We start from the raw sequence: 14,307 nt of genomic DNA on the forward strand, positions 1-14,307 counted from the left end.
GTCAAGCGCGATACAAACCATGTAATAGGAGTCCCCCAAGTCGCCGAGCTAGGGGATCTGCTGAAAGAGGTGACAGACAAGGTAAGCAATCAGAGCTCCAAGCAATCAGTCCCAGATCAGAAGTTTGATTTCGAGTTCCGGCTAATTGTTCTCATTCTCCCTATCTTGCAGGCAGCATGAAGGATAAAGAGAAGAAAAGGAAAATAGATGATATGAGATACTTTTGCTTTTGAAGAGGTAACTTTCCACAGGCTTATTCTTGAACTAGGCTGGAGGGTTTTCTGGTTTCCTCCAGAGTATAAGGCCGACTGAAGAATTTGAGGGTCAAAACAAGTCCATCAAATCTAGAGTACGTTCGACCCTGCTGATATGAGATACTTTTGATGTTGACAAAGTAGTGGATATATCGGCACCTGTTCTGTTACGTTTGTCTCCACATGCTTTCTTGTATCCTTTTCACTTTCCCTATCTGTTCCTCAGGCAGATGTGGTATCTTCTCTGGAAGCATAAGATGTTGAAGATGAGTGCTCGAGAGAAATGCCAGGTAAGTAATCAGGTAAGGAGTTCCAGGCAGTCAGTTCTTGACTGGAAGCTTGATTCCAAGTGCTGACTGATTGCTCTCTTTCTCCTTGTCTTGCAGGTAAGAACAAGGCCAAAAGAAAAGACATGGAAAAAGCATGATATGGGATATTCTTGCTCTGGTGTAGCTTGTTTGCAGAGGTATTATCGGGGGGAAAGAAAGATGAGTATTTCGAGAGGCTTCGTTGGGAGTGCCCTCTCAGATATAAGGAAGGGTTGAGCATTTTTGCAGGTCTGCCTGTCCGTTGAGGATGGAGGTCGACATATATAGGAGTCTCTCTAACAACAAGTAGTAATGCTATTCCTTTACCCTGTTTGGTCATAGCACGGTAGTGGGAGCTACCAGCTTCACGTGTGTCAGAGCACTTTGAAAAAGTGGTCTGTGGTATCTGGAAAGATGATGTTGCGTGTGAAGATTACAGACAAGCTTTATCCAAGGAGATCTGGCTCATGAAGTTGAGAAAGAGGTGCCTCTTCCGTTTTCGAACAAGCAATCTTGTCGGGGATCTGGCTCTCGAGATTCGAAGAACGGTGCCTCTTCAATTTTTGAGAGAGCAATCTTACTGGGAGTCTGGCTCTCGAGATTTGGAAAGCGGTGTCTCTTCGATTTTTTAGAAAGTAATCATGTTGGGAGTCTGGCTCTCGAGATTCGGAGGACGGTGCCTCTTCAATTTTGTAGCAAGCAATCTTGTTGTGAGTGTTTTCTTGAATGTGAGTAAAGGTTGGGCATGTTTGCTAGTCTACCTTGCCACGGAGCACAGAGGTTGACACACAGGGACTTTCCAATTATCCAGCAGTGGTGTTGTTCCTTTACCCTTGTGGGTAATAATATGGTAGTTAGACCTTCAAAATTTATGTGTCTAAACTTTGTTAGTGCTGTTTCTTTGCTATTCTTTTACCCTTCTTGGTCATAGCGATGTAGTGGGAGCTGCAAGCTTCACGTGTTTAAACTTTTTTAGAGATTTTTGGCAAAGTTATATGTGGTACCCATGAGCTGCTAGTGCGTGTGGAAAGTGGATGAATGTTAGAACGCCTTCTTCACTGAGAGGGGTCGGCTATATGAATCTTAGAACGCCATTGTGCTCGGTCATGTGTCATGTCCTCCGTTAGATCCAAATACTCTAAGTCTTTTCTTAGAGTCTCTTCCAAAGTTTTCCTAGGTCTTCCTTTACCCCTTCGGCCCTGAACTTCTGTCCCGTAGTCGCATCTTCTAACCGGAGCGTCAGTAGGCCTTCTTTGTACATGTCCAAACCACCATAACCGATTTTCTCTCAGATTTCCTACAATTTCGGCTACTCCTACTTTACCTCGGATATCCTCATTCCTAATCTTATTCTTTCTCGTGTGCCCACATATCCAACGAAGCATCCTCATCTCCGCTACACCAATTTTGTGTACGTGTTGATGCTTCACCGCCTAACATTCTGTGCCATATAGCATCGTCGGCCTTATTACCGTCCTATAAAATTTTCCCTTGAGCTTCAGTGGCATATGGCGGTCACACAACACGCCGGATGCACTCTTCCACTTCATCCATCCAGCTTGTATTCTATGGTTGAGATCTCCATCTAATTCTCCGTTCTTTTGCAAGATAGATCCTAAGTAGCGAAAACGATCGCTCTTTGGTATTTTATGATCTCCGATCCTCACCCCTAACTCATTTTGGCCTCCATTTGCACTGAACTTGCACTCCATATATTCTGTCTTTGATCGGCTTAGGCGAAGACCTTTAGATTCCAACACTTCTCTCCAAAGGTTAAGCTTCGCATTTACCCCTTCTTGAGTTTCATCTATCAACACTATATCGTCTGCGAAAAGCATACACCAAGGAATATCTTCTTGAATATGTCCTGTTAACTCATCCATTACCAACGCAAAAAGGTAAGGACTTAAGGATGAGCCTTGATGTAATCCTACAGTTATGGGGAAGCTTTCGGTTTGTCCTTCATGAGTTCTTACGGCAGTCTTTGCTCCTTCATACATATCCTTTATAGCTTGGATATATGCTACTCGTACTCCTTTCTTCTCTAAAATCCTCCAAAGAATGTCTCTTGGGACCCTATCATACGCTTTTTCCAAATCTATAAAGACCATGTGTAAATCCTTTTTCCCATCTCTATATTTTTCCATCAATCTTCATAAGAGATAGATTGCCTCCATGGTTGAGCGCCCTGGCATGAACCCGAATTGGTTGTCCGAAACCCGTGTCTCTTGCCTTAATCTATGCTCAATGACTCTCTCCCAGAGCTTCATTGTATGACTCATTAGCTTAATACCCCTATAGTTCATGCAATTTTGTACGTTGCCCTTATTCTTGTAGATAGGCACCAAAATGCTCTTTCGCCACTCATTTGGCATCTTCTTCGTTTTCAAAATCCTATTGAAAAGGTCAGTGAGCCATGCTATACCTGTCTCTCCCAAGACTTTCCACACTTCAATCGGTATATCGTCCGGGCCAATACTCAAGCGATGGCATATGATATAGGGAGAGATCCTTGGCATGTCTTCGTATGACCAGGCGAAGACCTCAGTGTTCTCTTGCAAAAAAGATATCAATGCCAACCGAATGGGCGGTGACAAGATGGTGCCAATTTTAACCATGCGATTTGGATAATCTTTAGCGGGTTATGCTTGCTGGGTGAAAGAGTCATCTCGAGGATCGTCGGGTTAACTGTTGCCACCATGAGGATCCAAGTTGGCTTCGTCTGGGCTAGTCTTTATGACTTGGTCATGTATAGAAAAGGTTTCCTTGGGCACAGGCAGATGTTGTTGCTTGACCGAAATGTTGTAACATGACCATGCACTAAGTTGATTTCCTCTGATGTAACCATTGCCACAAGGGGTGGGAAATTTCATCGACAACATATGTGTGGATACAATGGCCTTGAGATCATTGATGCATGTGCGTCCAAAGATGACATTGTATGTCGTTGAGCAATCAACTACTAGGAAGTTAGTGGTAATGGTAGCTGTGTAAGGGCCTGTACCAATGGTGAAAGGTAAGTGTATGCTCCCTATAGGTTGCACGATATCATCGGAGAAGCTTATCAGATGAGAAATCGAGCGATCGAGCAAGTGTTTAGCTACATTAAGTGCCCTAAAAGCTTCAGCAAACGTGATATTGACCGAAGTCCTCGTGTCTACCAGGATTCGTCTTACTTCAAAGTTGGCTATGTGAGCCTCCACGATCAATGGGTCGTTGTGAGGGTAGATGATACCTCTTTCTTTCTCATGGTAGAAACATATTGGATCCCAGTTAGGCTTTGGATACTTACCCCCCATAATGTCTTCCACGTGAAACACTTGGTGGCCAAGCCTTAAAGCTCGTTCACTGTTTTTCATAGCCCTATTGGAAGATTCAAATATGGGTGTGCCACCGCTGATGGAATATATCACATTCACTTCGCGTTGGTTACGGTTATCTCTTGAAGGGTGAAGGAGGAATTGATCAATTTTTCCTTCATGCGCCAAAGCTTCAATATGATCACGAAGGGTGATGCACTTTTCGCCATCATGGTCATTATGTTCGTGGTAGCAGCAAAACGTGCCCGTGTTCTTCGTGGGCTTATAACCTGACTGCCTCGGCATTGGCTTCAGTATCAGGTGTGTTATGCTGGGGTAAATGGCCACGCATGTAGCGTTCAAAGACGTGTATGTCTCAGACCTCAGGGTAGGGCCTGTCCTGACACGTGCTTGGCCTACTGTGTTGACTGCCTGGGGGCGGGAATTATCGTGGCGATACCCTTGGTTATTGCGATAGTGTCCCTTACTCCTTTTACTAAAATGGGACTGGTGAGGATGTAAATCTTTCCTTTTGCCCTGAGATTGATATGTTTGTTGACTTGGCGAAGTATTAAGTAAGGCAGGAGGAGGCACCGCTGTCGTTTGGAAGGTCGAGGTCTTCTTATTTGGTTGGATCTGGCTTCCACTCCCTACTTGCTGATAAGGGGTGGTTGTGGGGGGTTTCCCTTGATATGTCATTGCCTCAACAGAGGTATGGTTGTAAGCATGTGCAATCACCTTAGAGTAAGTCTTCCAAGTGTTGACATTGCTCATATACTTGAAGAAACAATCATGTAGGCCTGCCGTGAAGGCTTTGAGGGCAGTCTTGTTGTCTGCCTCGGCACAATGGGAATACTCATGGCTGAAGCGGCCAGCATACATACGTAATGACTCGTCTGGATTCTTGTAAATAGTGTAAAAGTCATCCGCAGAGTGCAAGCGATCGGTCTGAAAAATGTGTTGAAAAACAAACAGTTTCTTCAATTCCTCAAATGAGTCTACTGTCTCAGGTGGAAGACAACAATACTAGTTTAGAGCTCCACTAGAGAGGGTGAAGGGGAAAAGAAGACATCGTTCTTCGTCGGTGTGCATCCAGTATGCCATAGTGGACTCAAAGAGGTTAAGGTGTTCAATCGGGTCCTCTTTTCTAGTATAGAGTTGCAAACCAAGCTTCTGCTTTATCTTTGCTTGGAGGGGGGTGTCGAGGATCCTCCTTGTAAGAGAGCTATGCCTAGGTTGGTTCCAATAAGGTATCTCAGCTGGTCGTTCGGCCTTCAACTTGTTTACTTCCTTTAGGAGTTGTAGGACAAGAGGGTTCTGAGTGGAGTCATGTACCACTGGAGTTTTCTTTCGTAAATCTTGATCTCCTCTTGGAAGTAGGAAGGTTTGATCAAGAGCATGTGATTTTTCCTTGGACTCGCCATACTGACTTCTAAGATATATCTGTCAGAACATCTCTGAGTCCCCTATACCATCATGTTTCTCTAGGACTTGTTGCCCCTTCCCCAAATTTGTAGCTAGCCTGGGACATGAGAATGGACCGAGTCTTTCAGAGACCCTTGGGTCATTGATCTTCGAGCTTACATGGATGTGATTGTCTCGACGTTGCTTTAGGAAGTCTCGACAGTCATGAAAGACTATTTTCAATCCTTCCACTCCTTCAGTAAGGAGGTGCCTTCCTCCACTCCTCCTGTTTCGAGTCGAAGCAGCTGGGTTGAGAGAAGTCTCATGTTGGTCGCCATTTCAATGAGTAGCTCGCTCCTCAACAGGAATACCCATGTCGAGGCCAAATGACCCTCCGTGTTGGGGGCACCCAGTTGATGGTTGACTTCCACAGGGGTGATGAGCTCGTGTGTTTTAGTATATCTAGCCTCGTGAAGCATCTTGAAGACCTTCTCATACCACTCTTGGAGGATCTCATTCTTCATCGCTATTTTGTTGTTCTGAGCCTCGAACTCATCGACTTTAGCCTGAAGAGCAAACTTCTTTTATTCCTTCTTTCGTTGCTTCACACCAGGTGCAAGATATGTGTTATTCTGTGTGATGTGGCTTCCTTCACTCCCTATGTTGGAAATGGATGCCTGGTCAAAAGAGAGTGTACGGATGGTGGAAACCAGCTTAACAAAGCTGAAAAGAGTGGGAATAAGTGTCGTTCCCACAGACGGCGCCAAATGTTGATGCACAAAATCAATGAGGACTTTGGTACAACAGAAAGTGTTAAGTTTGTGACCTTCGCTAGATTGCTTCGGTCACTAATGTGGATAAGTATGTAAATGGATAGAGACAGGGAAGCAAACACAAGATGTACATGGTTCACCCAGATTGGCTACGTCCACGAAATAGAGGAGTTCTCATTAATTGTGAAGGGTTTACACAAGTACATAGGTTCAAGCTCTCATTTTGTAAGTATTAGTGAATGATTTAGTACAAATGACATTCGGAAAATATTGTGAGAGAATGATCTCTATTTATAGAAGAGAGTTTCTATTTTCATTCTGACATTGACACGTGTTGTGCTGTGATTGGCCTCTGATGTCGACACGTGTCGCGTTATGATTGGCCTCTGATGTCGACACGTGTCATGTTATGATTGGCCTCCTGGTTGGAGGGAGACTCTTGTGGGTCCTTGGCGGTATAATGTTGATTGGTGCTTAGTAGTTTCGGGGTTGGTTAAGTATGGTACAAACAATTTTAATCAATGGAGTAGCAAAATGAAGGATGAGAACCGAATTTCTCCTTAACAAAATCTCTCCATCAATCAAGGAATCCAACCAAGAAGTCGACACCAAACGAAATAGGTAACATATACCTAATTTATGCATCATCCTAATTTTGAGTCGTAAATCCCAATAATGTCATTATCCTTCATAACTATGTTTTATTTTGTATGGAAGATGCTAAGGAGACTTTTAAAAGTGAGACTTCTCATGGACTCTCGCCATCTTATATTTTTTGCACAATATTTTATAATATTAGCACATAAATTGACGTTAAACTGTGAGGTGATATAAAATCCATGGAGAGTCTCACTTTGAGAGAATCTCGTTAGCATTTCTTGTACCAAGAAATATCTGACTATAAATACTTGATTATCCAACTATTTGTGAAAATTATTATCTTCTACAAATCCGTCTAAGACCTTTATTTATTAACATTTCATTTACTATTATATCAAGCCCATCTTTATTAGAATTAGGTTTTTGAGGTAAATTTTCATTTTCAATGTTCTTTAGAACTACTAGCTAGTTAACGTCTCATTAACTAGGTGCACCTCATGAACCTTGTTCATTTCTCTCTCGTTGAAAAAACATCTCTAAGTTTTTTTTTTTTTTTTTTAAAAAGTGTCTAACCTTGAATTTGTATCTCAACCATCCAAATCTTTGTAATATAATTGGATTTTACTTTTTTTTATTTTTTATAAATCACTTTATAATATTCGCTTCTTACCGTTTAGGGGTTAAAATTAAACTGTTATATCCATATTCTTGAAGTCTAGTTATACTTAAACTTTAATCCAACATATATATATATATATATATATATATCAAAAGACATCCTAATATCCAAAAATGAAAAATGCTAGCAAGATTACACTTTTATATCACATGATGTGGCAAGTAATCTGTACATGACACGTCAATTAATGGTTTTATCCCATTAACTAATGATTACATGAATCATTTACCACATCATGTAATGTGGTATAAATATATGGTCTACTAGCATTACTCTATTCAAATAACATGCAAAACTTTTGCGATTGATATCCTTTATTTTTTTAATTACAAAAGGTGTTGTTATTGACACTAAAAAAAAAATCATCCTACACTTCTTATAAGTATATATATATTTTTTTTATAAATATAAAAAGTTAATTTGACTCTCACAATGACCTTTGTCAATAATATATAAAAATAAACATTTTTTCTCAATAACCTTTTGGAGATATTTTTATAATGCAGTTCATGATTGAAGTGGAAATTGACTACCGCTTATATTTGAATATTTCTATCATGCAGTTCGTAATTCATGATTGATGTCAATAATTTTTTTTTATATTTGTATGGCTTTTTTAATTTATTATTAGTAAGGAGAGAGAGAGTATTCGAAACTATTATAATAATTTAGGAGATGGAGAATTTTGAACCGGCTATAATGCATGTGTGAAAATCCAATATCATGCCTACTAAAATATTAGATTACGTGCATATTTGTATGACTTTGAGTATTCGTCCAAATTATTGAAATGGACTACTGCTTTGTTAATTAATGCAGTTCATGATTACTTGAAATTGTTGGTTTCATGGTTTGTATGACTTTTGAGTATTCGTCCAAATTATTGAAATGGACTACCGCTTTGTTAATTAATGCAGTTCATACTGGCTTGAAATTGTTGGTTTCATGGTTTGTATGACTTTGAGTATTCGTCCAAATTATTCAAATGGACTACCGCTTTGTTAAATTAATGCAGTTCAAGATGGCTTGAAAGTGTGTGGCTTGATGGTTTGTATGCTCTCGATTTTAAATTAAATTTTAGGATAAATTATACAAAATTACTTCAATTATAGGTCAAATCACAATATCATATCCCATGTTTAAAAACTACAATGTCATACCTTATCTTACAAATTTGTTGCAATGTCAGACCTCTGTCACTTTTTTCTGTCAATTTATCTATTAAATGATGATGTTGCTTGAGACGGAGCCCACTTTCTTGTCCAACTAGATAAAAATATTAATTAAACATTTAAAAAAATTAAAGATAAAATTAATTAATATTTGATTAAAAAATGGAACCCACCCCTTACCATCACCGTCATGCCTCACCTTTCTTCTTTCCCAGTTCATTCGTCCCCCCTCCCCAAGATTAAATGTAATGACCCATTCCCAAATATTTTGGATTTTATAATTTTAAAGCATGAATTTAAGAAAATGCCCTTCGGGGCAAAAACGTTGACTTTTGTTGCCACCTTGTCATGTCATATGAGATTCATTTCCTTGGCGTATCCTAATAGTACTCATCGCTACGAACACGCGGGCGCAAAAGGAGTTGAAATTGGATCTAAAACGTGATTTTGTGGTTAGGTGTGTCGATTGGAAGTGGCCTCGTCCTCCCTAGTTCAAGCGGTTCCCCGGTAACAAAATAACTGTGAGTAGACCCCTTCTTAAATTGCATGTTGTTATAAAATATTAAGCTAGCATTCACGAGAAGCATGATTTTACATTTTATAAAATAACAGGTTATGGGTCAACTCGTTAATGAGTCGGATCATTATCAGGTCACCCATTAAGAACCCCTTCACAAGTCGGGTCATTACCGGGTCATCCGTTAAGAACTCGATAAGATATCGTTTGTGAGATCTAGACATAACATGTTCGTTTATTGCATGACCCATTAACCTAATACAAAACGACACGATCAATTAACAAATCTGGTCATTATTGGGTCACCTATTAAGAACACAATAAGATAACGAGTTTGATACAATATAACTCATTAAGATAACGGTCTACGAGATACCATAAAACTAATTAATACTAACTAAGGACTTTGGACCCTTCTACTCAAACATCAACTTCGTCCCTTTTCATCTTGTTAGATACGGCCCCACTCCAATAAGGACTTTGGCCTTTTCCTTCATATTAGGTGGAGTCCTAATTTAACAAGGTCTTGGATGGATTTAACTAGACCATAAGGCTGTGGACGTGCTCATCCCTAGTCAGCCATAGTTGTATTTAGTGTTTTATTTATTCTACTTGGTTGTTGGTGTCAAAACTCAGACAGAATCTGAATTAGATTTAACACGCATTTGCTTCGAATATTGTTTTCGATCTCAGTGCCATGAGATGGTTCAAGAGAAAAAGAGAACAAGCATGCCACTGTTGTAGGCAGTTAACAGACAATGTTTGCATTTAAGTGTGTAAAAAATGCACGTTAATCTAACTTCATAGCCAAATGATTGTAACCAAAGTAAGACCCTAGTTTGGTAAAGTTATTTTCTGTGTCTTGAGTGAAAGAGGGCTTAAAATTCAATGTAACTTCATGTATACTTGCCTAAAATGTAAATGAAAATAGAAACTAAATTGAGAAACAAAATGTAATCATTTCATGATAAAGTCAAGATTAAAAACATTCACAAAAGTTAAATTTAAGTTGATGGGCTAAGTTAAATGTCTTGAAACGTAGACTGACGAGAAATGTAATGCTAGAGAAGTCCATCGAGATCACTGGTGTCAAATTGAACTTATTTTAAAATATGCACCTTAGAGAGGAAATCAGGGTGAAAAGGATTGCACATCAACTAAATCATACCACAAGGTGGCCAAGCTGTAAAAGTTTTAGATCTCATGGATCATATGCAATGTTTGATTTGAAGAAGGATTTGAGATTGTAACTCAAGAGCTAAGAAAGTTCTTGTTAAAGGGAAATTCAACTCATGCTAAAAAGCAGTTAGGTTGATTGAAGAATCACAAAAGCTTTTGTTTAATCGTTGGGATTGAATTTGACGAAGGTCCTGATGGCGTTAGTGACATCAGCATATCGGATGACTCATACGTGTGCATTTAATGGAGCAAAATACTTTTGGTCTTTGGTTGTCTACGTGGCAGATGTCAAGCCTCGATCTCGGGATACGTCCAGGATTGGCACATGACGCCACAACGTACTTGTTTAACTATCTTGCCTTACTTCTGAGATATGACCAAAACTAAACCAACGTTTCAACAACGTAATACCATTTCCTCTTACTTTGTGTTTGCATTTAACGTTTATGTTAGACTTCCTACGTACAATAAGACAGGATCAAGCCATTCATAGGTCACCATTTTATTTAGCTCCAAAATTTATCATGGCATTAACTGGCCGAAAACATAGAGTTCTCCTAATGTGAGTGATGCTCCAATATATCATTTAATTTTCCACATATATCATATTTTTTTACCAACAATAATTCACATTTTAATGAACCAAAGATGCACAATATTAATGTTTAACCACATTAATGAATAATAAGATCAAATATCATTTCACGAAAGTTAAATAAAGCCAACCTCTGTATTTCTCTATGTAGATTCCAAGAAATATTACGGTAACTTCAAGTTACAAATACAAGAGAACACCTTTGAGAAACTCTTATTCATTAATTCATACAAAGGAGGGTTTTCTAACATTGCAACGAATTCATAAGTTGATGTATGACATTGCAATGTTTAAAACATGAGGTATGAGATTGTGGTTCGACCCAAAGTTGAAATAGTTTGGTGTAATTTACCTAAAAACTTTTGACATTGTTCTGTGCAATGTATTTTTTACAATTTAACTACTTTACACTAGTAAAAAAAAAATACACTTTGCGCGACGTCGGTAGCTTCGTCACACAAAGTCAAAAATCGTTGCCTAAGGGTTTGCGCGACGCAACCTCTTCGCACGCTAATCGTCATGCCAAGGCAGTGATGGTAGGGTTTGCACGACGCACGTCCTACCATGCAAAGTGGCTTTGCGCAACGAACGACGCGCAAAGTGAGGGCGTAGTTTTGGCCATTTTTTTTTATTTTTTGATAAATATTGTAATTAAATTCTTAAGAATAATTAATTAACCAAGCAAAAGTATTTAATTGTAAAATATATGAAAATGTACATACAAGATGTTCGAACAAAAAAGAAAAAACTACAAGTGAACTAGGCTTAATACATTAGGCTACTAGGTAACGGCAGGGTAAGGTGGCTCTGAGGTCGAAGGTGGAGCAAGATGAGATGTTGGTAGCGAGATTTGGAGGCCGGACATCTGTATGGCTTGTACAAGGTCTTTCACCATCCCGGCATAGGTCCTCATCTCCTCACCCTGGGCCATCAGCTGCACCCTCATTTGCTCTTCCGAAATTGATGATGTCGATGAGACGGGCACCTAGGACGCCATAGAAGTAGCCTCAACAAGGGGTGTAGGCTCCCTAATCAATGGAGCACTCACTGCTGGAGCAGTAGATGCTGATAATGAGGGAGGCGCATTGGTCACACTCTGACGACGAGTGATCAACTGCGACATCTATACACTTTTTGAACTATAAAAATATAACATTAGAAACTAATCATTTCTTGCATTTGAAACTAGAAGAAAAAAGCAAAGAAAATTGAACAAATAAGCCATGTGTGAAAAAAGCAAAGAAAACTGAACAAACATTAACCAAAGATTAAAAAGTGTAATGAATCCAAGGCAGCATGATTGATTAAAAAGAGTCAAACCTAAAAAGAGTTAACTTGTGACACCTTGATGCTTCACTGTTACATATACCCCACATAATATATGCATCAAAACTCTAAGTGACAGAAGCACATTTTTACCCCCACAAGTGATAAGGACTCCCCACCAAATTCCAGAAGAATTTGCAAATTATGACCCGGATTTAGAGTCCATGAAATGGAAAATGGAAAATGCAAAAACCAAAGAGATAAAGTAATGAACAGTTCTTTTGCATAAAACAAATGAAAAAGAAAATGTAAAGTCAATTAAAAAAACTGAGAGATAAAGTAATCAAAACCAATATATAGCACATCCCAGATACATGGTTTGCAAGAAAATGCACTATGTTCTGTTAAGGTTGAATCAAGCCTGAACAACCAGAAAATTGAGCAAACATACAACATATTTTGTGATTTGTAGACTAAGAGAAAATAAAAGTGATACTTACAAGAAAACAAATGTGATACTTACAAGAAAACAAATGTGATACTTACACGCCTCATCTAACCCAACATTTGAGTTCTTTCGATGGGTGAAATGCATCACTCTTTGAGGAAACACCCCCGCCCCTCCCCACCATGCATAAATAGTAAAACATTACCATTTTAAGAATCCCACAAAACCCACAACCAACTCAACTCTGCATTCAAATAACACATCTATCTTTTTCTTTTGGCACATTAATATATCATCTTTTACATGGTCTTTTAAAGTGGTGATTAAAGATCAGTAAACTTCAATTGCAAGAGCATTAAGTCGAGCAGATGGTGGACCTGAATAGAGGAGTAGTAGTTTCGTATAATTACCCAATAATCCAACTCAATCAAAGTTGTTGAGGCATTTCGTCAAACAGGTTAGGGACAACAATTCAGCATAGACAAGTCCATGGAGGATTATGTAAATGACCATATGAGTACATATCCAGAACACAGAAAAATACTCAAAAACACGTAAAATGTAGATGAAAGCATATAATTATTTAATTACTACTTATGAAGTTTAGCAGTTGAAAGCAAAAACCAACACAAATCATACATCCTAGGCGTTATTCTTGAAGAAACTGATTGGTCTGAGATAGGTGAGAGAATATGCCAAAGAGGGAGATGACGGTAGATTGTAATCCTAAGGATTAGGGTTTCTCTTCGTCCACTCGACTTTTTGAAATACTCCAGTAGCTGGAAGTAAATCCAAGAACAGGACCTTGAAGCATATCCCCTTCGAGAGTATGAACCAAAGCAAAAGATGGAATCCAATTCTGGATGCAATTAGATTTCAACCCCTAAATTTCAAGCCCTAAATTAAATTTCAACCTCTAAACCCTCAGTATACAGTATACTTTATCTTCCAAGTACTAAATTTCACAAACCCTAATCTAGAATTCCATCCCTAAATTAAATTTACCTGATTTGGGGGAGAATCGGTGCACAGTGAGGTGAGGGATGATAGGTGAGTCACTTGTCTGATGTGGGAGGATGAGAGAAATCGGCGAGGAGGGTGATGTTGAGAGAGAGAGTGACTGAGTGAGGGCGAGGAGGGTGAGGTGAGGGTCTAAGATTAACGAGAGCGAGAGTGCCTTAGTGAGGGTCCAAACTTGGGAAGGTAGAGAGAGAGTCTAAGATTAACGAGAGGAAGAAAGAGTTGGGCCAAACTTGGAAATTTGAAAAAAAAAAAAACGAATTTTTTACTATTGTCCCGCCAAAATTATCACAACTGACGCGATATAGGTATACAATTTCACGTTTGCACGACAACCACATTAAGGCGTCATGTAAGGTATTTTTTTTTTTAAATTATTATAAAAATTACTGAAAATGTGACTTTCTTCCTTTCAAATTCGATTTTTTTTTTACATAAATCCCACAATAATTTTTTTTACATACATACATATATATATATATATATATATTATTCAATTTCTTAAGTGTTATAAGTACAAAATAAATAAATTAAAATATAGTTAGTAAATATATGTACCATTAAACTTGATGGGAAACGCATTGTACGAAACTAGTTTCAAAGATCCAACCATCAAACTTGTTTGTATATGCTTCGAGATCGCATACGCCAAAAATCGCAAAAAAACAAATGTAGAGATCAAGTAACTGGACAAAACTTTTCGACAGTTATAAACGAAAAATCCCAATTTAACGGTTATTTTAACTCCGATTTTGATGATTTTTTTACAGCTACACTCCTTGACCCTATATGA

General features: G+C 38.7%; 1 long non-coding RNA gene across 1 annotated transcript; it reads right to left on the reverse strand.

Annotated features, from left to right (window-relative positions):
* Positions 1-11,453: 11,453 nt before the first annotated feature.
* On the reverse strand, positions 11,454-13,740 carry LOC114826753 (uncharacterized). The gene is made up of 2 exons (XR_003775804.2): positions 13,500-13,740; positions 11,454-11,919 (listed from the first exon to the last, which is right to left on the reverse strand). It is a non-coding gene; the product is annotated as an uncharacterized lncRNA (long non-coding RNA).
* Positions 13,741-14,307: the final 567 nt, after the last annotated feature.

This window comes from Malus domestica, chromosome 09 (assembly GCF_042453785.1).
Source record: "Malus domestica chromosome 09, GDT2T_hap1".
NCBI classification, from domain to species: Eukaryota; Viridiplantae; Streptophyta; class Magnoliopsida; order Rosales; family Rosaceae; genus Malus; species Malus domestica.